The following is a 26,730-nucleotide window of genomic DNA, read 5'->3' on the forward strand; positions in this document are numbered from 1 at the left end:
GCACAAATCTTGCATGGTCAAAAGGTATCAGTTAAGTGCAAGTCAGACAGAAACTAGAATGAAAAGGACAGACATTGTTATATTTAATTTTATTAGAAATGTAACAAAAGCATATATTAAAATTGTGTGCGATCTACCAGCATTGTCTTTGCAATCGACTGGTAGATTGTGATCAACCTATTGGACACCCGTATTCTATGCACTCCGTCATTATGGTGGTAGAAATCAGTTCTATTTCCTGCATCATCTTTAAGGATTCTCAGAGGCTCAGGAGGAAAGCAGAAGAAACTCTGATTAAATGCTCACACGCTATTCCAGGCTTTCCTGTAAGATTATGAACTCATCATGAACTCCTGCACTCTGCTACTTCGCAGGCAATTACTTGAGAGGTGATGCTTTTGTACATGTATCAGGACTCTTTGGCCTCTACTATTTATTTTTTTGTTGTTGTGATAAAGAAACCTTGCTGTACATCAACACAATACACAGGATCTGATGTCGTATGGAACTCCTTTTCATGTCTTCGAAGAGTCCCTGCTGCAGCAAAAGAGGATGAGCAGTGGAAACACAGCATTTTCATAATTTTTCTTTGGCTCACACCTAAAAATAAATAAATAAAATTACAGTAGCAGTTTCAGAATTAGTGAGTGAGTTTAAATAGTATATCATATATGTTATGTACCAGGCTTAATTAATAGCTATGGGCTATTACAAATATAAAATGAACAAATTCATACTTTGGCAGGTCCAGAAAAATTCCTCTGATGACACAAATATCGTCATTTTGCATCATCTGAGGATTTTTTGGCCAGAGGCTAAAACTACAGCCACTAGATGGAGCTGTTCCGCATGTTATCAACCCGCCCATAGGGGAGAAGACAGATCTCCCTCACAGAATGGACACAGACGGCCGCATGGACAATCATAATAACGGAGCGCGGTGCAGAGTAAAGTGAGTGTTTCAACTTTTCAATGAATTCCTGAGATAGTTTCGCTTCCATATGTGATCTGAAAACGTGCCAGACTGCCGCTTACCTCAGTTCTGCTCAGCTCTCCTCAGCTCTTCGTGAGGAATGAAATCTGACACTGCTGGGTCTGTGCCGTGACTTTCGTTCGGTTCACTCACACTTTATTGAAAAGACACGTTCAGTTTTTAATTGCAGTGTTTATTCTCTAACTGAACGAAATTATTGTATTACTATGAAGATCAAAACGACGGTGTATACGGAGTTGCGTCGTAGGGAAGAGAAGCAAGTGCATTCTGGGAGTTGTTGTCTTTCATCCACATGAGACAAAAATACATTTTCTGTCTTTTCTCAGTCTAGAAGGCACCAAATTCAAAAATAATTTCCCATTTCTACTGCATAAATGATCCAGTTTAAATTCAAAGCTTATTACTAAATCACTGAAGTTACCCTTTAATGATGACCCTGGGACAACAACTGCCTCAGCCAATCAACGTGCATGAAGTCATCAACGTGAGCCCTGTGCCGCTCTGTAGAGCCGCCAAAAAATTTTAAACTGCCTCTGCAGTAAACTCTACAGATTACTACAGTGCATCCCATCTGCCAACAAGCATACAAGTTACAAGGTAAGATCAATGATTTTTACAACATTAGTTTGCATTTGCGAGTTAATTGGCAGATTAACAACCAAGGTATCAGCATTGATATATTGAACAGGGCTAACGTTACAGACTGCGTATACATATACGTATACATATCTATGGGTGCCAGTGCCACAGCAAATATTCTTAAAATCTCTTTAATTGGCATATGTGGCGCCAAATTCTGTTGTGTTAAATTGCATCTTAACAGCACTACTTTGCACGCAGCACAGACCATTCAGCTCGGTCCAACAGACAGTACAGCGCGATTCGCTTGCTGTGAGATCCAGGGAGAAGTATGGCTTATTTATTCTGATATACGTAATCTTGTCTTCAGATCATCATATCATATACATATGTTGACCTCAAGTCATCACTGATTTATTCTGTTGCATGATGTTGTCTGTCTTCAGACCATCATATGAATATGTTGTCCTCAAGTCATCACTGATTAATTATGTTACATGATGTTGTCTTCAGACCATCATATGAATATGTTGACCTCTAGTCATCATTGATTTATTCTGTTTTAGAAAGTTTCAGGCTAACAGGGCAAGGAAAGAGCTACCAGGTAGATGAAGATGAGTTGAGGAGGAGGGTCAAAGGAGAAAACATGTCTACAAACATGTTCTGAATGTTGATAAGGGTTTGTATTTCAACTATGCATACATTTTAAGTATAAAAAACATCATGTTGAGTTATTAGTAACAGCAAGTCATAAACAGTTCACACAAACAGCCACTCTGCCCCTCATAGCTATTGACTGGCAAGGTACAGTATATGATGGATATTTAGAAAGCACTGCTCTCATGCTTTGCACCCATGGGGTACATCGGACTTTGTGCCTGGGGTGTCCTCGGGCTGTGATGGAGTTGGGATCACGGAAGGAGGAGGAGAAGGATTGGCAGCTGAGATACAATCCACAATAGCCCTCGATGCATCTAACACGGCGGCCGCAGGGGCTGCTACTGCTAGTGTAGCTGCTAAAAGGCTACAAACAACTGCAGCGTGCATCGATGGTCACCTGACATTGGCTGTCAACATGACAGCTGAATTGAAAACAGTGCCAGGGATCCAAAATGGGTTCGTACCTCAATTTCAGACTACACCAAACTCCTGCCAAGTTATTAAAAAGACTAGAAATTATGTAATGATTAGATATCGGGAGACAAATACTTTTAATAAATTAAATCAGGCTAAATTAATATGGGACAATAAAAATAAGCCAAAAGGGCTTCTTTGTGCCATCTTAACATAGGCAGTATGCTCCCTAAACGTGAACAACTGGACCATATTCTCAGGAATTCAAATATTGATATATTAGGCCTATCAGAAACTTGGCTTAAAGAATCATACCCTGAAGCTGGTGTTGTTTTCCCTGACTACAATGTGTTTAGAAGGGATAGAGGTATAGGAAGAGGTGGGGGTGTATTGCTGTATGTGAAAAATAATTTGGAGTGTTCACAACTAAGGGTGCCAAGTGAGGTCAAAATTGAAAATGTTTCTGTAAAAATTTCCCTCTCTGCAGAGATGACTTTTACTTTGGTTTGCCTTTACCGTTCTCCATCAACCAAAGTTGACTTCTATGAAAAACTGCAGGTACTACTTAAACATTATACAACACATAACAAGTCCAACTAAATTATTGTAATTGGAGACTTTAATGTGAACTGGGACTGTAAGAAAGATAGGAAAACACTAAAGCATACAATGGACAACTTACATTTTTTTTCCAACTTGAAAAAACACTCTAAAACTAAAATAGATCTACTTTTCAGCAACAGACCTGAAAGGATAATTAGATCCTATAATTTTCTGACTGGTCTTTCAGACCATAATATTATACTTTTTTCTAGGAAACTGTCCAAGTCAAGGGTTAATAATGATTTTTTAAATTCCACAAATAACAGGTCTCCCTATGAGTTTATACCTAACAGCCAACAACAAAATGTGGCCACAGCTCTGTCATCACTGGACTGGGATACAATCCTGTCTGGTGATAATCCTGAATTTTGTAGCAGTAAATGTATTAATTCTCTGAAGGATGTTATTTCAACCCATTCGAGCAGAGGGAGATATAAACGTAAAAAAAAGATGCCACTTGCCATGGCTGAATAAAGAATGTAAAAATCTGATGTCAGCTAGAGACCTGCTGTTAAAGCAATTTTTGAAATCAGGTCTGACAACAGACCGTCAGAAGTTTACCCACATGCGAAACAAGGTAAAACAGAGCCTGAGACGGGCCACAGCTAACTTTTTCATTAAAGTAATAGAGAATGCAAACGGCAATGGAAAATTGGTATGGCAAAATCTAAATAAACTGCTTGGCCGACAAACTAATAAAATAAATAAAAAAAATAAGGAAATGGAGCTTCAAATTAATGACTCGATTATTAAAGATCCACTTTCCATAGCCACCAATCTCAACAGTTTCTTTATAAATTATGTGAAATAGATTACGCAGCATTTTGCTTCATCTCTGTGTTCTGTCAATGTTACTGATCCACATCAGTCTGTATTCAAAATCACTGAAATTTCAGACTATGAAGTAACAAAAATTATTACTGGCATGAAAAATTCAATATTAATATACATCTTTTGAAAGAGTACAAGGACCCTCTGGTACGTCCAATCACCATCTTCTTAATATGTCCTTTAACCATTCTATAGTCCCTGCAGATTGGAAAGTGGCTGCAGTGACACCAATATTTAAATCAGGTGCTACAACAGACATGTCCAACTATAGACCTATCAGCATACTTCCCGTTATATCAAAGATAGCGGAGAAGTGGGTAGTCAGACTATTGACGGCCCATTTGGAAAATGTCCAACCTTCATTACATCGTCTACAATTCGGTTTTTGGACCCATCACTCCACTGATAGTGCCCTGTGTGTGTTAACAGAAAACATAAAAGGTCTGCTTGACAAGGGTCCTTGTGTCAGGGCTGTCGTCTTAGATTTGAAGAAAGTCTTTGACTCTGTAAACCATCAGATTTTAATATCCAGGTTTAACATCTCTGATCAAGCAGTTTTATGGTTTAAATCCTATCTGGCCCACAGGAAACAGTACGTGGTAGTAGATGGTGTCAAATCTCCTTGTTTAGATTCTGGAGTTGGTGTCCCACAGGGGTCTATCCTTGGGCCGGTTCTGTTCTCTCTTTTTATTAATAACCTACCAAATTCATGTCCAAATGTCTTCTCGCAGATGTACGCGGATGACGCAGTAATTTACACTCAGGCAAAAACTATTCAACAAGCAGCTGTTGATCTCACAGCTGCTTTATTCTATGTGCAGAACTGGCTCAAGGATTCATGCCTCATGTTGAACACCAGAAAAACTGTGTGCATGTACTTTTCAAAACGTCGAAGTATCCAGATCAAATGTCTTTCTGAATGGAATGGAACTTGACCTGGTCTCAGAATTTAAATATCTTGGGGTAGTCCTTGATCCAACATTTTGCTTCAAAAGTCATGTAAAAAAAGTAGCACAGGTAGTCAAATTTAATCTTCAAAATTTCAGACATATTCGAAATAATTGAACCGTGGGTGCTGCTAAAACATATTTTTATTCAATGATTATTTCTCATTTTGACTATTTCTTGACTACCTGGTCTCTTGCATGCCCCACAACACTTCAAACCATAGAAAGTCTCTATAAAAAGGCATTAAAAATATTAGATAAAAAATTGCTATTCCACCACTACTGTCATGTTTAAAAAAAAAACTTAGACTGTTGGATTTTCAAAATATGATCAACTTGAAAATGGTCTGTCTGATATACAAGGTTTTACATTCCCTCGCTCCTCTACCACTGAAGGATTTTATCAAAACTAAAGCAATTTCGCAGAGGACCACGCGAGCCTCCACCAGAGGAGACTTGATAATACCCCACAGGTACACCACCTTCGGTCAGACAGTCCTGTAGGTCCGAGGTGGGAACCTGTGGAATAGTCTTCCTCTAACACTGAGAGAATGCCCTTCATATAGCTTGTTTAAAGTCCAGTTGAAAAAAATGGTTATGGGCAAACCAAAGTTGCATACATTAGTGAGTATGTTGTATGCTATTTTAAATTTTGTATTTCGTAATGTGTACATGGATGAGTGTTTGTGAAGCTGAATTAATTTTTGAGTCTTATGTGAATATTGTTTATAGGACTTTTGATAACTTATTGATAAACAATGTACTTTATATAGATGTAAATTTTATTTTTGTAATGTTTTTGTGACCTGTGTGATCTTAGCCCGTGGGACTACGGATGGAAATTAGCCTTTGGCTACAATCCGGCATGTTTACATGCATGTATTCCATGTTTGTTCATTAACATGCACTGTCCCAATAAAAAAAAACAAAAAAAACACTGTACTTAGACACTGTACACTGCAGCCTAGAAAGGCAAATACAAAGGTAACAATATTCAGCACGTTAACAGAGGGAGAGGCGGAAGACCTTGCCAAGGGGTTTGGCATGGCCAAACATTTGCCGAAAGAGAAACTACTTGCTGGGATACCTGAAGAGGACATCCCAGCAACACTGTAAGTGTGTCTGTGTAAGCTCTCTCTCTCTATTCGGTGTCTTGTCTTTAGAATATCTTGATGGCTACACCTTCATTTTTTTATACACCCCTAATCCCTTCTTGCTGGTCTCTGAGCATGTATGTAATGCTATGCTACCATATCACAGTGTAGTGTCTAGGATTGCTGGCCTCTGAAGCCACATTAGGCAAATATTGTAGCAGCGTGGATCTGGACAGATTTTTGCTTTTCTTTTTATCTTAAAGTACAAATGTGGGTAGTATTAATGTTCTAGAAGTGTTTGTTCTGTTAACGGAAAATATTTTGGAGGTTCTTCACCCTTTTTTAAACTTAGTTGGCCTAATGTGCATTTTATTCTAATATTACCATTGTACAAACCTCTTCAGCCTGCTGTAGTCCCTGTATCTAGAGGTCACATAATTAGAGAATGGTGTAATGTGTATTGCAATTAGACTAGGGCTATGATGCAAGTGTAACAATCCCTGTTTTCTGACATAGACAAGTGATTTAATAGCAGCTCTGATATTACCCACCATTGAGGTAACTATAGTTACTCAAGTAACACAAACATTTTAATGTAATTTTTTATTTTTATTTTAATTGCAGGAGGAGCAAATGAAGATTAATGTGCAAAACCTTGGTCCTGATTTGGAGCTGTTTTTGGCCACCCACCGCTTTGGGCTGACAGCAGCTGATGTTTTCTTTTCATTTTTGGAGGACTGTAAATAAAGTTTAGCACATAAGACAGAATGCATGTTTATTTTCATAGTCAATAGTTTTAGTGTAACTTTGTTTAATGGCACAACTGCACTTTAATAAAAAAGTTCTTTATCTTACAAACCTTGTTTGTATTATTTTTTTGAACCTCTGATTGCTTTGTGTTTTCTTCTTGACTTGATAGGAAATCTTGTCATCCTGACATCTGTCCTCATCTCTGAGTAAGTTGTCAGTCTTTCTTTTTCGGTTTGCAAATAGTGGACGTATTTTACGTGACTTGTCCTCATCACAAAGTCTTTTAAAGTTCATATTTTCTTCTTTTGTTTGTACTTCTAGCTCACTGACTTTATGGGCAATGTCCTCAGGAATTATCTCCCATGTCTGTAGAGTCTTTAGTATACTTTCCAGTTTCCTGGTAGTTGTACTACACCAATCTTCATCTGCAATTTCATCCCCAATTTTATTTTGTATAGGCTCCACTGAATTGTTAACAGCATTTTTTGATGTTGTATCGCTCAACTAATTTAAAAGTCCCTTCGCAAGTAGTAGACAAGCTTATTTTTTATGATATGAGAAAGTACAGCAATCACATAGATTTGTCACGATAAATGGTTTTGATACTGCTCTTCCAAATAAGCTTTCAACCTCTAGTGTTTTTTGAGGCTTTGCAGAAATGGTATACTTATTATTTTGAATGAAGTTGTTGTCAGGGGCTTGCAGTTGTGTGTCCATGTCAGGAAAGGTCTCACCATCACCACAAGTGAGAAGACTTAATAAAATGAGATGCTTACATGTACGTCCCCTTGTACCAGCTATACAGCTGCAGAACTGTTCTGCAGGGCATACACAGTAAACTATATGTGGATTATTCTCAGATGGAACATTGTATATGTATGTTTTTGCTTAAGCTACAGCAACTGTCATGGCCCAACCATTGTCTAGCATTCTCTGAGCAGACTTCTTTATTTCTTAATTACTTAATTACTTGTCAGTCTTGTTCAGTAGCACATCAATCAGATGATGTAGAGATGGGCGGCAGTGTCTCAGTGGTTCATGTAGGTTGTCTACTAACCGGAAGGTTGGGTGGTTCTATCTCCGGTTCCGTCTTGTCATATAAAACATGGAATGCATGAAGATGACAATCAAACAATTGTGGAAGCAACAGTTTTCCACACAATATCCACAATGTATCTACGTTGAAAGCATACTTAACCTGAAAGAATAAAGGAACTTCTTCTATACGCCTAGGGCGTCCCCCTGCGTCCGCCTCCCCCCCTGTGAAACCCAAGCAGCAGTCTCCATCGGGGAAGCAGGGTGCCGGTTCCTCCAGCCGATATGAAGGCGGGGTTCTACAGGCCCTACTTCACTGTACCCAAGAAAGGTGGTGGGTTATGGCCAATCTTGGACCTGCTTATCCTGAATCGGGCCCTGCACAAGCTCCCATTCTGGATGCTAACGCAGAAACGCATTTTCGACCTGAAGGATGCGTACTTTCATGTCTCTATCCTTCCTCGACACAGACCGTTCCTACACTTTGCGTTCGAGGGGAAGACATATCAGTACAAAGTCCTGCCCTTCGGGCTGTCCCTGTCCAGCCATTGTTCCGCTCAGAGAACGCCGCGTTCGCATCCTTAACTATCTCGACGACTGGCTCATACTCGCCCAGTCTCGGGAGCAGTTGTGCGAACACAGGGACATGGTGCTCAGTCACCTCAGCCTGTTGGGCCTTCGGGTCAACCGAGAGAAGAGCAAACTCTGTCCCACACAGAGGATCTCTTATCTTGGTATGGAGCTGGATTCGGTCAGCCAGACTGCGTGCCTCACGGAAGAGTGAGTCTGGTCGGTGTTGAACTGCTTGAATTCGTTCAAAGGCAGGACAGAGGCTCCTGGGGACTATGGCATCTGCAGCCGCAGTAACGCCGCTCGGATTGCTTCATATGAGACCGCTTCAACACTGGCTTCATGGCCGAGTCCCGAGATGGGCGTGGCTGAGTGGCCAGTACCGGGTCCCAGTGACTCCTTACTGCCGCCAAACTTTCAGCCCGTGGTCCGACGCTTCGTTTCTCCGGGCCGAGGTGCCCTTAGAACAAGTGTCCAGGCATGCTGTGCTCTTCATGGATGCCTCCTCCACGGGCTGGGGGGCCACGTACAACGGGCATGCAGTTTCAGGTCTGTGGACGGGACCTCAATTGCATTGGCATATCAATTGCCTCGAGTTGTTAGCAGTACACTTGGCACTGTGGCCGTTGCATACATCAACCGTCAGGGTGGTCTACGCTCCCGTTGCATGTTCCAACTCGCCCGCCACCTCCTCCTCTGGAGTCAGAAGCATCTGAGGTCGCTTTGTGCCATTTATATCCCAGGTGCGCTCAACCGGACAGCCGATGAGCTCTCACGGCAGCCGACACCTCCGGGACAGACTCCATCCCCAGACGGTCCAGCTGATATGGGACCTTTTCGGAGCTGCACAGGTAGACCTGTTTGCCTCTCCGGACTCGACCCATTGCCAGTGGTACTATTTCCTGACCGGGGGCACCCTCGGCACGGATGCACTGGCGCACAGCTGGCCCCGGGACCTGCGCAAATATGCGTTTCCCCCAGTGAGCCTTCTTGCATAGACCCTGTGCAAGGTCAGGGAGGACAAGGAGCAGGTCTTGTTAGTTGCGCCCTACTGGCCCAACCGGACATGGTTCCCAGAACTAACTCTCCTCGCGACAGCCCCTACTTGGCCGATTCTGCGGAGGAGTGAGGAGTGACCTTCTTTCTCAGGGACGGGGCACTCTATTGCACCTGCGTCCAGACCTCTGGAAACTCCATGTCTGGTCCCTGGACTGGACGCGGAGGTTCTAGGTGGTCTACCACAGGCAGTGGTGGACACCATCTCTTCTGCTAGAGCTCCCTCTATGAGGCGCCTCTATGATTTGAAGTGGAACCTGTTCGTTAAATGGTGCTCTTCCCACAGGGAAGACCCCCGAAGGTGTTCGGTTAGTGTCGTGCTTTCTTTCCTGCAAGATGGGCTGGAGCGAAGGCTGTCTCCCTCTAGTGTTGTTTTTGGCGGCCTGTTTTAATTTTAGTTTTAGTCTAGTCTTTGTGTCAAGCTGTCATTTTAGTTTTTATTAGTTTTAGTCATAGTCATACTCTTTTTAGTCTAGTCAAGTTTTAGTCGACTAAAAGTCTGAGCATTTTAGTCTTATTTTAGTCAGAATTATCTATGACTATTTTCGTCTAGTTTTAGTCGACGATAACTGATGACATTTTAGTCAAGTTTTAGTCAATGAAAATTGTATTTTAGTCTCTTTTTAGTAATGCAATTCTATTTAACCCAGTCAATATAGTATAAGTACATATTTTAGACAAAACCAAAATCTTCTTTTAGCCAAACCCATTTCAAACAATGTTATCTTATTATATTATTGTTACCTTATAGACTCAAGAATACATCCATTCCAGACACGGAAGACGCTCTGATTTGAAGTTACAACATATTTATTTTACCAACTAAACATGTTAGAAGTACACACACATACATTTAAATAAAATAAATAAAAACATTGAGATGTCTCTTAAGGTTCGTGGTGTTTTTTCCTGTGATTTTTGTGGCCAAATTTCTCCCCATGTTTTTCCACAACACCCGTTTTATTTTTCCAAATGTTTTTCCAAATGTCTTAATAAGAATAAATGCACATTTTAATTTAATAATAGGAAAATAATATCAGGATTATTATTTAATTCTTTAAATCTGTTTAAAATTAGACCCACATTATAGTTAAAATGTTTTTTCTGTCTTGTATTTTATCTCAAAATAAAGGATGTAATTTTATTCCACATGGAAATGAGCGGAAATAAGTGAATACAGCCTCTTATTCGCTTATGAGGTATTCATAATGCTGCGGTTATTTTAACATATATAATTGCTGCCGTTATAACGGCACATTTCAAATGTTTACGTGCTTTTCTTTCTTTCTTTTTTTTGAGCGGTGATTAAATATCTTGCTCTTGTAAATACTTGCCAGCATTTCAGTAATACAAGTCTAGATCTTTAAAATGCATCCAAATAACAGCGAAGCACAGCCGCACGGTGCTCTGCAGTGGCCAAAAAGGATATAGGCTAAACCGTGAATTCTGAAGTTATATATTATTGAAAACTCAGAGATGTGGATTCAGACGGCACCACACGACCTTGGTGTTTGTCAAACAGTAATTTAGGTCATTCGGCCGGAGATTTTTACACGGGTGGTGGGAGAAAAACACTGATATTCTGGATTAAGACGACAATAAAATCACTGACTAGCCCCTGTAAATGATAAAGACACCTTACGACCGCTGGACAAACAATTACCGTCCGAATAGTGCTTAAGAACCCCGACTGCCCGCCCATCGGTCTCGTTCACTCACCGGAGCTGCATCTTCTAAAACGCCGCGCGAGTGGGGCTTGAAGAGAGCGATGTCACCTGCGTCTGCGCAGTGCGCCCTGATGCAGCCCCTGAATGAGACGCACAGAAATACTGCAAAATAATAATAAAAACGCGACTTTTCGTCTCGTCTCATTTTCGTCAACGAAAATGAAGAGACATTTTAGCATAGTTTTTATTTTGTGAACCACATTTAGTCTCGTTTTTATATGTCATCGTCACATGACCCGTATTTACGTTGCGTCTCGTCTCGTTTTCGTGACGTTATAAAGGTTCGTTGACGACGATATTTAGTCATACTTTTCGTTGACGAAAACAACACTATCTCCCTCCACCCTCAAAGTGTACCTCGCAGCAATAGCGGCGTATCACAACGCAGTCGAAGGTAAGTCCTTGGGGAAGCACGACCTAAATCCTCCTCGTCCAAACTCGTTACCCTCTTGGGACTTGGCTCTAGTGCTCAGAGCACTTCAGAGCCCTCCCTTTGAGCCTTTGCAGTCTATGGAGCTTAAAATCCTGTCAATGAAGACAGTGCTTCTGACGGCATTGGCCTCCACCAAGAGGGTAGGGGACCTGCATGCACTTTCGGTCAATGAATTGTGCCCAGAATTCGGGCCGGACAACTCTCACGTTGTCCTGAAACCCTGGCCTGGATACGTGCCCAAGGTTCCTACCACTCCCTTCCGGGACCAGGTAGTGAACCTGCAAGCGCTGCCTTCGGAGGAGGCAGACCCAGCCCTGGCTTTGTTATATCCCGTCCGCGCTCTTCGCGCTTACGTTGAGCTTTCAGATGTAACAACAATAAGTTTTGGGGAATAATTAATTCAAATGGTATGAATATTCATGAGTTTATGAATATTATTAGCTTGTTGTACAGAAAAATTAACGTATAACGGAACCTTTAATCATTTAAAAGTAACCTTTATCCAAATTGATTTCTTCATCAATTATCAATCTTACAAACCTTAAGAAACATTGATCTGTTTGATCAGGACAAATAATATCTCTTATGTTTGCACAACTTGTATTACTGAGGTAGTAATACATGAAAATCAAGCTTAAATGGGTAGCTTAGATCTTACGCTTCAGTGACTTCGAGATTTGTGAGCAAAACAATAAGGATTCAGTTTAATGCAATTATTGAGTTTTAATAAAACACTATAGAATACAAAGCTACGAATCACACGGGGGTAAATATGCATATATATAGGAGAAACAAACGATATGGTACAAACAAGGAAAAATCAAACTTAACGAATAAAATCAAAGGGAAAAGAATGATGGAAAGAGAGAATCCACGAGGGAGAGAGAGATGAGAGAGATGAGAGAGAGAGAGAGAGAGAGAGAGGGAGAGAGAGAGAGAGAGAGAGACAGACAGTTCAATCACTTCACCAAAACCCTTCAGACATTTATGATTTTGTGAATCAGGATTAATTAAGACAACCTCGTACAAGCAGTTAAAGGTGAAATATAATACTTGCATTAGTCTCTCTCGTGTACGTGTCTGAGTTCGAATCGTCGTGGAAGTTCGCTAAGGAGGTGAGTCCGGAGAATTTCTGTGAAGTTCAGGAAAGTCGCTCCAGAAGTTGCAGGTCCGTCTCTCTCTTTTGGCTTGGGGCCAAAGGGGTCCTTCTCTCAAGGGGAGGGGCCGAAGGCCAGGGTCGTCTTCTCCTCGTAGTGGCAGAGCGCCAGGAGTTAATGATAACTTCTGCATTTATAGATGGACTGGCCGAGCCCGACTTATGGAAAGATCCAATCACGTCCGTGGAGAGATCTTCTCGAGAAGGCGCCTGTGTTCCATTGTTCTCTGAACCCCCCTCCTCTGAGTTAATCAATAGGGTGGAAATTCTAAAGCCTCTTTTTCTTTAGAAAGCTGGTATTTCTGAAATTATGCATCAAAATCTGATTTTTGAACCAAATTTGGCCTAGTCATAATTTCGCGATAACAGAGATACTAAGAACGGTCATTCTGTGATTTGCGCGTCCAGATATACAAGATTATCACAGTTACTGGCATACAGGTTTTGATTTACAACAGTAAACATCCTAGTTATTCTAATACATTGTATAAAGACATGAAATCAACGGATTATATATATTTGAACATTATTAAGATAGTTCTTTAAGTCCCATGTTTTAAGTAACACGTGTTGTGCAAGAATTGTCTTCTTTCAGCGCTGATATGCGTGTGTGTGTGGAAAGTCATGTGGATGCCTTCAGGCGGAACAATTCGATGGTCCATTCTTTAGACTCAGACAATCTGGCGGACATCGTGGTTGTTCATTAACTTCGATATCTCTTACACACACACCCCATTGTCTATGTCTGATTTGATTAGGAGAGTCACGAGTTGGTGTGTAGAAGCCTCATCCGGTGATGTATTCGGCCCAAAATCTGATTGAATCGGGTCATTGTTGCTACAGTCCCCCTTTTTGTCGGATGATGTCCTGTGGTCATTATCGGACAACCCCCATCGCAATGGTCGGATGGCAGGTGATTTGGGACGGTTGGGTAGCAGGTGTTCGTTATGGCTGAGGAGCCAGCTCGATGAGGTTCGCATCTGCTTCTGGCATGGTACCCTCCCTCCGGGGTTTCCATCGGAGACCTCCAGACACGGCTGTCGTGAGTTTGGCTGTAGAGGTTTTCATCTCGTTGAACTTCCTGTACAGGAGAAAGGCTATGCCCAGGGTTAGGGTATTGCCGATGATCATGGAGATACATAGCGCAGTGTCAGCGGCGGTCCAGGTTCGGACAACAGGTGAGGTATTCAGGATAGGCAATCGAGACAATGCTTGGAGGGCTGTGTCGAGGGGAACAATGTCAATGAGCTGAGGCCCCCCTTTTTCAATCCACCGTTCTAGTTCTGGAGCTAGGGTGAAGTTGTGGTCCTTGAAAAAGGCTGGGATTTCTAGCTCTGACTGATACTCTTCACTTGGGAGATGGTACAAAGCCAAATCGTCCAGGTGGAGGATGGCCCCTCGTGGTACTTGGATCCACATGCTCTGGTCCAGCAAGTTGATGCGGGTGGCGGTGTCATGCTGGTCATAGATCAGCATAGCGGTACGCACCGGAGTGTTGACGAGCCACCTGTCCCCTACGATCTCTGCCTGCGTCTCGGTGACTTGAGTACGAGGCGTGGCATCGGTAGGGCAGCGGGTGTTGCTGATCATTGGTTGCAGTCCGCAGATTCCTTCGGTGTTGTCTCTGAGGAAGGGCTTGCTAGGGCAGAGGTAGTGAATGTCTTTAGTCAGGGTACACATGTGCAGGTTTGGGGCCAAGTACAGCTGTGTATCGCTGTCGTGGTAGGCGACCACCTCAGGAGTGCGCACCTTAAGGTGTGTGTTACCCTTCCAAAAGCCCACATTGACAATGTCTTTGAGTCGGTAGATTCGGCTCGACTCGATGATGGGTAAGTTAAGAAGGAAACCCATCTCCTTCTGTTCGGGGTCCACATAAAGGGGAATGGCGCTACCCAGAGAGTAGGCCAGGTGTACCTGCAGAGGGTCGGCGGGTGTGTTGATAGCAGACGCCAGCACACTTTGCACCAGGCTTAAGGGTATGAGGTATGGTGGTATTCTACCCATGGCTAAGCTATCGATGGAGGAGCTTATTTCCCGTAGCATGTCAGTCATTAAGGCTGTGACCAGCTGCGTTTGAGCAAAGTCATTCTGGAAGACTGTAAACAGCTGTTTCATGGAGTTCACGGTCTGGTTCAACAGGACACTGTGGGTGTTCAGAATTACCACCGTTCCTCTTAATGTCTGGCCGACGGTTTGTAGAGCTGCACTCTGTGTGGTGAGTTGCTCTTTTAGCTGTGGGAGTTCCGTCTGAATTTCAGCCACATGCCGTCTTATCGTGGCTATGTTTACTGCGTTGACACTGGACATGCCAATGTTAAACAGAGTTCCAACGGCGGCGGCGGCTCCGAGCAACGCTCCCAGGAACCGTTTGGAGCGGCGGTTGTGTCCGCCTAACTCCGCTTGGGTGACTGTCATCTTCTCCAGTTGGTTGAGCATGTGCTTGACATCGGCCTCGGCATGGAGGAGAGAGTCTTCTGTCCACCGGGCACCGGAATGGTCCAGAATCCAGAGGCCACATCAAGTGTAGAGAAGATTGTGGCTCCCCTGATTCGGGGTATTTCTTGTTCTAGTTGGGTCATAGGCCATCTTGACAACGGTACCTGTTGATTCAATTTCCGATAGTCGACCGTGGGTCTCCAGGCTCCGCTGGGTTTCAGCACAGGCCACAAGGGGCTTGAAAAGGTACTATTGCAAGGACGGATGACACCTTTTTCAAGCATGGATTCGATGATCTCCTGCACTGGTTCGTGTGAGGCGATGGGAATCTTGTATTGCTTGACAAAAGTGGGAGGCGCATCAGGGTGCGTTGGGATGCGCACCGTGTGGAGGTTGGTGAGACCGCAGTCTAAAGAGTCTTTGGCAAAGGATTCTTTGAACTTATAAAGGACTTGTTTGAGTCTTTGACGGTCTGTCTCGCTCTGGAGCGCGTCAGCGTCTCGTAGAATTTGCTGCACTTGAGACTCAAAACCTGGGTAAGGTTCCTCCGTATGTGTGTCATCAGTCAGGTTGGTCTTGGGAGGTGTGGCAGGGTCATCAGTCTCACCGACAGGCTGGTGGGAGACTGTGTATACTGCGAGGTGACTGTCCTCAGTCAGCTCCGTTCGGCACACCTGGTCTTTGGTCATTGGCATGACAGACGTGATGGCAATGAATTTGAAGGGTGCGGTGAACAGTGTGTTATCTGTGCTCCCTTCGGGTATCAGTGCAGGTGGAATGGGCCCAATGATGGGTAGTACAAGTTCAAAGTCATGAAAGTCATGGCTCACTAGCCATCCCAGCCGGTAGGCCTTGGGAATGTTGATGTCAGTTGCTGTGCAGTTGTTGAAGAGGATGTAGACTACACGAGATGACACTTCAGTGAGGGGTGTGGCTTCAAGTGTGAGTCCGAGTTCCACACATTCAGGTGAGGGTTGGAAGAAGCCCAGCGTGTGGTTTAAGGTTTGACCACATCGCATGTTGAGCCGAACAGCGACCCCTTTGGTGTATGCTTGTACCACCGTTCCCTGTTCGTTGACTAGGGTGCATACCTCAGGGATGGTCTGTCCTGACATGAGGTTGTCATGGCTGATGGAAACATGTGGCTGTAAAGTCAATGGGGCCCATACCACTTCGTTGAACGTGTCCACATGAGCCCGGAGGCGAACCAAAATGTCTGCTCCGATGTAAACATCGTGGGGTGGGTCCGGAAGGACCAGGAAGTAATGGGTCAGGCACCGATGATTCCATGTCAAGCGCAGTGCACAGATTCCTCTGGCGGACACCATAGAGGAGGGGTGTGAGTTCAAAGGGAAACGGGTGCGCTTGCTGGCATAAGGCGGGTCTGGTGCGTGTTCCCTGAGTGCATTGAACAGTGAGAGACTAATGGCTGAGTTGTCTGCCCATAATGCTAGAATAGTGTTCGTTGTGGTGATATCATTCAGCTGCAGGTCAGTCATGACCTTGGGGCTGTAGGTATCAGAGTCTATGGTGAGCTGAAATGTGCAGAGTAGCGAACTTGAAGTTTGCTCTGGGTCTGAGACTGTGTTCTCACGGCTGGCTGCAGGAGTTCCCGTGACCTTTGTGACTTGACAGTCTGGTTCTGTTGGGGTTGCCGTGACCTCTGTGACCTGACAGTCTTGCTCAGAAGACCTGTGTGTCTGGAGGGGAAGAGGTTCTCGCACTTGTGCCCAGAATTTCAGCTGTTTGAAGTCCAGTAAAGGTTCGAAACGGTCCAGCAGGTCTTTGCCGATGAGAAACGGATAAGTGTTCATAGGTGACACATAGACAGGATGTACAAGACTCATAGGCCCAACTGTCAGGTGAATGGGAGCTATGGTTTTGAGCTGGATGTCGTCTTGGCTGTACGACTGCACATTCAGCTTACACGTGTGAAGGTTAAGAGTGCGATTCTGTCTCTGTGCTTCAAATTTGAGTTTGTCAAACAGTTGAACGGATATCAACGTTAGGTCGGAGCCGGTGTCAACCAGGGCTTCGAGCCTCAGTTCCTTTTCCAAGGTGATGGTTAGGTAGAGTTTTCGAGCCATTCCCTTCTCGATCAGGTTCCCCAAGAGTCTGGGTGTTGGGGCCTGTGTGTTGATCGGTAGGCAGTCGGGATATGTCTCTTGTGTCTCACTGTGAGTGCAGATAACCAGGACAGCACTTTCATGTACCTTGGTGTGCGGAGTGACACTGTCTCGGTCAGGAAGTGTTGCCGTCAGCTGGAGTGAGTGGGTGTTGCTGACGTGTGGGGGTGCAACAGTTAGTTCGAGAGTCTGTGGTTGGGAAACAGTGTTCTGGGTGTTAGGTTCAGTTGCAGAAAGGTCAGGAAGGTTGATTTCAGGCGTCCGTTCCAGTCATGCGGTGTCTGGTTCATCCTTCTTGTCTGTCTTGCGGGGTTTCTTTTGTAGAAACTCCTTCAGTACCTTCAGCAGTTCTGCAGCTTCGGACTCGACCATGCTTTTCTTGTTAGCCGTGGGCTCAGATCCGCTCTTACCAGTACCACGTCGAGAGTGGTCCCTCCGTCGGTTTTCTGGGCTTGGCGTTCTGGGAGAGAGGGTTCGGCTCCTTCTGGGTTGCCGGCCGGCTTCCCATGTGCCCCTCCCCTTTTGGTTGTGGAGGGGGCGAGGCCGGTCCCAGGATCCTCCAGAGCGATCGTTCTGGTACCTTGGATGGGCATTACCACGATCATGCTGCCCTCTGCTGGCTTGGAACGGTGTAGACTCTCTGTTGACGGGTCCGTAACTGTGGTTCTGTTGGGCGCCCTCTAGGGTCAGCTCTGGGCGATGCTCAGAGACAGGGCAAATGGTTGGGTGTTTTACAGTCTTTTCAGAAATAGCCTTTTGCTTGGTGTAAGCCTTGTGAGCTAAGTCTCTTAACTGTTGGGTGGACATGCTGCGTGGACAAACCAGAACTCCCAGATGGTGATTAATCGTGGGGTGGAGGTTTCGGAGGAACAGGGTTCTGAAGCTGAGGTCTTCCTCCATGCCTGGTTCGTTTCGTGCGCCGAAGTAGGTACGTCGCAGTCGATTATAAAAGTTCTGTGGGGTTTCAAGTCGACCTTGCCTGAGGTCCACAGCAGCGATGAGCCCCTGGACTGATTCTGGATCAGAGTATTCACGAATTAAAGCTCGTCGTAGCTGGCCATAGTCCGCTTTGACAGTCTCTGGTTGGCGTTCTAGAAAGCTACGCACGTCCCGGTTAGACGTGAGTTTGAGTAGGCACAATCTGTCCCAAGTGCTCGCGTTAGCGACAGTCTGCAGGTGAAAGTCTATGTCTTGCAAATAGGCATAAACATCGTGTCCTCCTGCAGGGTCTGGGCTGAAAGTAGGGATATTTCTGGCCAGCTTGTAAAGGTCCTTATGAGCTACGTGGCTGCTGACCCTGACTTCCTCGAAGGGCGTCCCTTCCTCCGCTGCTGGCGGGGGTTCGTGGAGGCTAGCAGGTGACAGTCTGAGCAGTGGGCTGTCACCCCCCTTTTCAGCTCTTGGTTCTTGGCTGAAAGGTGCGGACCAGCTGGTCGAGGGAAACTTTGTGTGGTGCGTTCCCCCTTCCCGGTCACTTTGCAGTTTATAGGAATGTTTCAGTTCTCTGTGAACAAGGTCAAGTTCATCTTTGAGCTCATGTCTTTGCTGGACCAGCTCATTGATCTCGGCTCGGGCAGCCTGCAAGTGGTTTTCGGAGGCTTTGGCTTTAGCATCTCTGTCTTTGAGCGCAGTGTTGGCTCTCTCTAGGAGAGCTTTGCCTCGCCGGAGCTGTTTGTTGAGTTCTTCCCTGGTGTCTTTCTCCGACTGCTCTCTGTGGTCTTTGTCCAGACGCAGATCTTCCAGGGCCTTTTGAAGTCTTTTTACTTCTTTCTCTCGTTCTGTGTCCGTTTCACCCTTTTCCTCGGTCTCTAGAAGTAGCTGGTCTAGATGACGCTGGGTGAGGGCCTGGTTTCTCCGGGCCTCCTCGGCTTGGAGCTTTAGTGTTGCCGCTTCCTGTTCCAGGTCGGTGTGGCTCTTTTCTCTTAGCCGTGCCTGGGCGACGAGGTTGTGGGCGAGGCTCCCGAGGATCTTGGCCAGTTCTTTGTGAGAGTAACTCTGCGTCGGGTCGTGTGCCGTCAGCTTGTCTAGCTCTGTGTCCAGTTCCTCCTGGCTCAGCAGTTGCAGATCACTGGTGTCCTCCGACGGAACAGTGCTCGTCATCGCTTCCAACCATACCGCTAGGCGATCCCAAGGGACAGCGGGCCTGGATGAACGGGACATACTGGTTCACTGTGGGCGAGAGAAACACAGCACACACACACAAAGAGGCCAATGCAAGTTTGTTCTAAGGTTTACGAGCTCTTGTACGGACTATGCCGTTGACAAGAATTTTGGCTAACTGATGTTGACAGTTAGCGAGTTAGGCAATTAGGCGGGCCAATTTTTGGATCGGCCTGAAATAGAGGCTTTGACAGGCGATAGCCCTGTGGGTCACCTGGTGACGCCGGCTGCTTGGTTGTCACTCTATTAATTTGCTTTCCTTGGGGTCTCTTGGTGAACTGAAAGAAACAAGATTACGACAGTCCGGACAGTGAAGGTAGGAAAGAACACAGTGAAAACAAACACAAAATGAATTGGTCTGCAATAACAAGGAGAATAAGCGCGAACGCTGGGAGTGTTAGAGAAGCACTAAAGGGGTTAAGCCTGCTACCTTTCGTAAGAGTTTCCGATAGGGCCTACAGCATGTGTGACTATCGGGGTAGGAAACCTAGGAAAAGGGTGCGGCTTAGAGAGGAAAGGTGGGCCAAACGTTTAGGCTATACTCGGGGAGTATCTAATATTTGGCTTATAATGTGGATTTTATTACCTTTAGTTTATCCGGGGCGATTTGAGGTCGCTCAGGTGGAAACCAGTGGCGCAGTCGGCCTTCCGGGCGTTCCCAAACACCCAACTGCCGTGTCCTCGGTCCTTGTTACTCTGTCGCGTTACGCCCACTCAAACAGTTTAGACTTTAAACACGACCTGACAGCACCCACCTGTCAACCGCCAGCCAGCACAGCAAAGTTGGCCCGCTCCCCAGAACCCTCTTTTTCAAGAGTGGCTCCCAATAAAGCCCCGGTTTAGGTACTGGTGCCAGAAATTGCCTTGTGTGTGTCAGCTGAACTGGTTGACTGGCTTTGGAGTGTCAGATTGCTGATGTCGCCACTGCGTGCCGCAACGGCGGACAGAGGTAAAAGAAACCGAGATTCACACACAGCCGGTGCAGGTCACGTCGGTTGGACAACCTTGCTCGTGGAGACCACGTTGAGACGATTCTCAGTTCACCACAGATGCTTGTGAGCCTTACAATAAATACACAAAAGAGGGTAAACAGGCGAACTCAAAATTAATTAAGACTCTATTGTTTACCGGATCAAGTGATTTATGGTTGCAGGCGAAAAGGAAATGCAAAATCCTATATCGAGAGTGATTTAGAAAAAGGCAAAGGTTTCTATCAAATAATGATAAAACAAAAGGCAATTTTGATAATGTTGGTAACTATCAAAATTAACCTAACCCAAATGAGAGGAAGAAAATAAAAAAATAAAAATTTTAACTAATAAAAAAAATTAATAAAACAAAATTAAATAGAAAATTAAAATTAAAATTAAACAAGACAAACTTAATTCAAATTAAATTCAAAACAAGTTTAAAATTTAAATTTAAATAAGCCTGTAGGGAGAATGTAAATAAAAGAAAGCAAGTCCGAATAATATCCTATAACAATTTAATGCTAAGTTGGAGTATCATTAATAACCAAAAAGTAATAATCAGCAAGGGAAACAGGAATAAGCACTTCACACAGAGTTGGAAGAAAGTGGAAAAGAGAGAGAGAGCTGTAAGCTGACTTAGCAGGGTACGGCCACACGGTGGCGTCCTTCCAAGCGGACTGTCAGTAACTTTAAGAACCTAATTTCAATTTAAGTTAGAGGAAATTCATTTTTCTTTTTAAACCCAAATTCAAATAAGTGTTTTTAATCAGCGAGAATGAGACCTGGTTGTTGCCTAATGCTTAGTAAAATTGCATAAATGAAAACGTTCCTAACAGTAATCATTAACAATTCACATGCTCAACTTAGGAAGGAAAATTAAGTCTGTCAAGACAAAATTACTAGCGGAGAGTAGAACTATCCGAAAATACCCACGAGATGGCGTTGTTGCGCTCGCTCGGGATAAAGTTATGAGGAAGTGTAATTCGAGAGCTGTGAGCTCGCGCCCTCGGGCGTCTAGCACGCGGAGTTGCAACACACGCTCGTGGGGGTTGAAGACCAAAAATCATATAATGGCCGCACCCAGAATTAACACATAATGACTTTTAGACCACGGCGGGCCTTTTTGTGCTATAATGGCACAAGAAACATGTGGCTACAGGAATTAACATCTGCTTTGCTTCACATTTAAAAGAACTCCAATAGACATTTATCAAACTGGCTGACGGTCCGTCAGCATTTATGAGTCATGTGTTAGGTCTGGCTTTGGATAGCTACCCCAATGCGAAACCAGGAGTTTTATCGTTTATCTTTAACGATTTAATATTATATTAGGCCTATTATTGAATAGGGGAGACTCGCCCTATTTCAATCTTCCGCTTGAAAGAAGATTTCGTCGTTCAAGTCAAGCGGGACAAAACAATATTACTCATGTACGGACTGAACAGAGATTTCTTTATCTCTGCAGGACATTTAATATTGCCAATTTAGCATCTGTTAATATGCTTTAAACTGAGCTCGGCGTCGTGCCTTAGTGAGTGAGTTTCGCTTTGCGCGATTTGTCTCACAGTTCAAAGAAACGAACGAAAACGCGCGTGCATAATATTAATACCCAAAAATTACACATGAATATGAATATTAATATTGCTCACAAAAACAAAGTTTGAAACTGCTCGAATATTCTCCACCACCTGTAACAACAATAAGTTTTGGGGAATAATTAATTCAAATGGTATGAATATTCATGAGTTTATGAATATTATTAGCTTGTTGTACAGAAAAATTAACGTATAACGGAACCTTTAATCATTTAAAAGTAACCTTTATCCAAATTGATTTCTTCATCAATTATCAATCTTACAAACCTTAAGAAACATTGATCTGTTTGATCAGGACAAATAATATCTCTTATGTTTGCACAACTTGTATTACTGAGGTAGTAATACATGAAAATCAAGCTTAAATGGGTAGCTTAGATCTTACGCTTCAGTGACTTCGAGATTTGTGAGCAAAACAATAAGGATTCAGTTTAATGCAATTATTGAGTTTTAATAAAACACTATAGAATACAAAGCTACGAATCACACGGGGGTAAATATGCATATATATAGGAGAAACAAACGATATGGTACAAACAAGGAAAAATCAAACTTAACGAATAAAATCAAAGGGAAAAGAATGATGGAAAGAGAGAATCCACGAGGGAGAGAGAGATGAGAGAGATGAGAGAGAGAGAGAGAGAGAGAGAGGGAGAGAGAGAGAGAGAGAGAGACAGACAGTTCAATCACTTCACCAAAACCCTTCAGACATTTATGATTTTGTGAATCAGGATTAATTAAGACAACCTCGTACAAGCAGTTAAAGGTGAAATATAATACTTGCATTAGTCTCTCTCGTGTACGTGTCTGAGTTCGAATCGTCGTGGAAGTTCGCTAAGGAGGTGAGTCCGGAGAATTTCTGTGAAGTTCAGGAAAGTCGCTCCAGAAGTTGCAGGTCCGTCTCTCTCTTTTGGCTTGGGGCCAAAGGGGTCCTTCTCTCAAGGGGAGGGGCCGAAGGCCAGGGTCGTCTTCTCCTCGTAGTGGCAGAGCGCCAGGAGTTAATGATAACTTCTGCATTTATAGATGGACTGGCCGAGCCCGACTTATGGAAAGATCCAATCACGTCCGTGGAGAGATCTTCTCGAGAAGGCGCCTGTGTTCCATTGTTCTCTGAACCCCCCTCCTCTGAGTTAATCAATAGGGTGGAAATTCTAAAGCCTCTTTTTCTTTAGAAAGCTGGTATTTCTGAAATTATGCATCAAAATCTGATTTTTGAACCAAATTTGGCCTAGTCATAATTTCGCGATAACAGAGATACTAAGAACGGTCATTCTGTGATTTGCGCGTCCAGATATACAAGATTATCACAGTTACTGGCATACAGGTTTTGATTTACAACAGTAAACATCCTAGTTATTCTAATACATTGTATAAAGACATGAAATCAACGGATTATATATATTTGAACATTATTAAGATAGTTCTTTAAGTCCCATGTTTTAAGTAACACGTGTTGTGCAAGAATTGTCTTCTTTCAGCGCTGATATGCGTGTGTGTGTGGAAAGTCATGTGGATGCCTTCAGGCGGAACAATTCGATGGTCCATTCTTTAGACTCAGACAATCTGGCGGACATCGTGGTTGTTCATTAACTTCGATATCTCTTACACACACACCCCATTGTCTATGTCTGATTTGATTAGGAGAGTCACGAGTTGGTGTGTAGAAGCCTCATCCGGTGATGTATTCGGCCCAAAATCTGATTGAATCGGGTCATTGTTGCTACACAGACCTCAGAGCAACTCTTTGTCTGTTACGGAGGCCAGCAGAAGGGAAAGGCTGTCTCCAAGCACAGGTTAGCCCACTGGATAGTGAATGCTATCGTCTTGGCTTACCAGTCCCAAGACGTGCCTTGCCCGTTCGGGTTGCGAGCACACTCAACAAGGAGTGTTGCTTCCTCCTGGGCGCTGGCTCAAGGCGCCTCGCTGACAGATATATGTAGAGCTGCGGGCTGGGCGACACCTAACACGTTCGCTAGATTCTATAGCCTCCGTGTAGAGCCGGTATCTTCCCGCATCCTTGCCCCCAGGGGCCAGTAGCGCTAAGTGCCCGTTCTAAGTGTCGGCTTGCAACGCCACTCCCGCCCTCTGGGCTGGATATGTGCGTCTATTGTCTCCAGTTGTGTTCACCGGAAACGGCTAACCCTGTCGAGCTCCTCCGTCACCCCTGCGGTGCCAGACGTTGCGGCCGTCTGACGCCAGGCCTGCACCCGTATGCTTGTGAAACGTGTGTGTAGGCTGGGTTCCACATGTAGCGGTTCCCTCACGGCAACCCCATATGTGTATTCTTCCACGGTACCTTGACAGAGCCCACTCTGTCGTCTCTGGGCGTGTTCTTTCCCCCTGGAACCAGACTGAAACCACCCCAGAGACTGCCATATGTTGCACTACCCTGCTAGGTTAGTCCTTATGTGTATTCCGCCACCAATCCTTCTACTGAAGGCCGTGGCTCCGCAGTGTACCATCTCCCGAGACGGGCACGCTTTCCCAGCGTTATCCAATAGTCACACTGGGTGGGTCTTGCAGAAACAGCAGTGACTGACCTCCCTGCTTGGAGCCCTGACTTCAGTACCATCTAAGACGATCCAGTGCGCTCAAGCAGGACGCTGGAAGGGCCAGCGCCCTGGCGTTTTGGTAGGGATCCCAATTCGTCGGTCAGTTCCGACGTACGTCTCCGTTCCCTCCTTCAGGGAACGAGGGTTATATACGTAACCGAGACGTTTTCGTTCATTCTTTACATTGCAATTATCAAATTGTCTTCATCGTTTTTCAAACTAAGCCCCAACGTTGGGAGGAGAAGCTTCTATCAATTTTCAAACTGATAGGCCAAATATTTTAGGCTATGTCCATTGCAGAATAGGCCATTCCAGGATGACACAAGTTTTTAATATTAGGAGAAGATCTAACATGTTCTTTCTGTCAAAACCCTTTATCCCTGAAGCATGTTTTATTCGATTGTGCTGGTTTTAACCATAAAATTGGGCACAACACACTGTATTAATTTAACAGAATATGTTTTTCCTGTATTTTGAATTTTGCACTTCATTGCGTTATGTTTTGTAAAATGAGCTGCCAGTACCGTTTGTTATTTTGCAGATTTATTTTTTCCAGTGTGTGAGAAACCTTTTTTATGCCATTAACAGTCTTGAAGAAATTTTTAACAAAGTTAAACCAAATACACTTTTAGATTTTTTTGCAAAGATAGAACCTTATTATATCTTGCCATTTGAGAATTAAGGGTGGGTAAATATATAAGATCTGCATACAAGTAATAAGGGAGTTTCTTTGGGCACTGTTACAATATACTGAATTGATCTTTACTCAAACTTGTCTTGGACAAAAGTCTTTATTTTCTTTCTTTCTTTTTTTTTAACTGTATGGATCTTGTTTTACCCTTTCCTCACCATTCAGTCTTAATATATAAATAGGCCTATCCTAAACAACTATAAATATATCATTTTATACATTAGGTATGCCTATATCCATTACAATAACACTTTGGGAAGATCTATGGAGTAAAACAAACACAAACCATTTCAATATGAAGATATCTCTTTTTTTAACAGTATGACAGCTGTCCCACAGTTGCTGCATAAAAAGTGCTTGATGAAGTATGACGTGTAAATAAAACAACGTAAAATCAAACTAGGCTACTGTATTATAACTTACTGCATTTGATAAAATAAAATATTAACAATATGTTACTTGTAAAAAAAGTTTTTGTGTTAGAATACCATGCTAACCAGTCAAACCTTGACCCTTTGGTTGTGCAAGCAGTCACATGTTAAGGGGCTACTTTTAGCACTAACTCTCAGTGTCTGTATTAGGCTGACACCTAGTAGACATTTTTATTATATGTAATTTTACAGACGCTTGTTTTCAACGTGGCTCAAACACACAAACCAGGAAGCAACCAGGGGCCCGTTCTTCGTACCTCGCTTAATACATCTAAGATGATTTGACAGATCCCAGAACTTTTAATCGTGATAACTGATGTCTGGCTAATTTGGTTCTTCAAACGAATTTGCGGATTGGATTAAAATATCTGGATTAAATGATCTAAGATTACTGAGCGTTCTTTTTTCCCCTGAAGAGGGCAGATGCATCGATACTCGAAACCACGATCAGCAATGCAGCGATTGGCTGGCGTCAAGACAGCAACGTAATGACATCATATAATTAAAAAGCCACCTGGCAAAAAACTTGACAAATTACACAAAAACCCCCCACGAATTTCTGAACCTTTATAAGGAAATAGCCAAACGACCAAACCAACATAAAAGTTATAATAGATAAATGATAAATGGGGTTTTTTTTTTTTTTACATGATTACCAATTATTTATATTCACGATTTTATACAGTATTTGTACACCCTTTACATTTGTATTTCAATGTTGTAATTAAATTTTTAATTCAATTTGAAGCAGATTTGTAACGTGACAGTATTCAAGTTTCTTATGGGTCAAGATCAAATTATCCTCTCTTGCGCTGCATCAAGCCACTCCCATATCCGTGATCACCTACTTGCACGGCTCAGATTAACTGTACAACATGTGTGTAAACCAATAAAAATAAAATTATATAAAGTAATTATT

This window comes from Gobio gobio (assembly GCF_949357685.1).
Source record: "Gobio gobio genome assembly, chromosome: 6".
NCBI lineage: Eukaryota > Metazoa > Chordata > Actinopteri > Cypriniformes > Gobionidae > Gobio > Gobio gobio.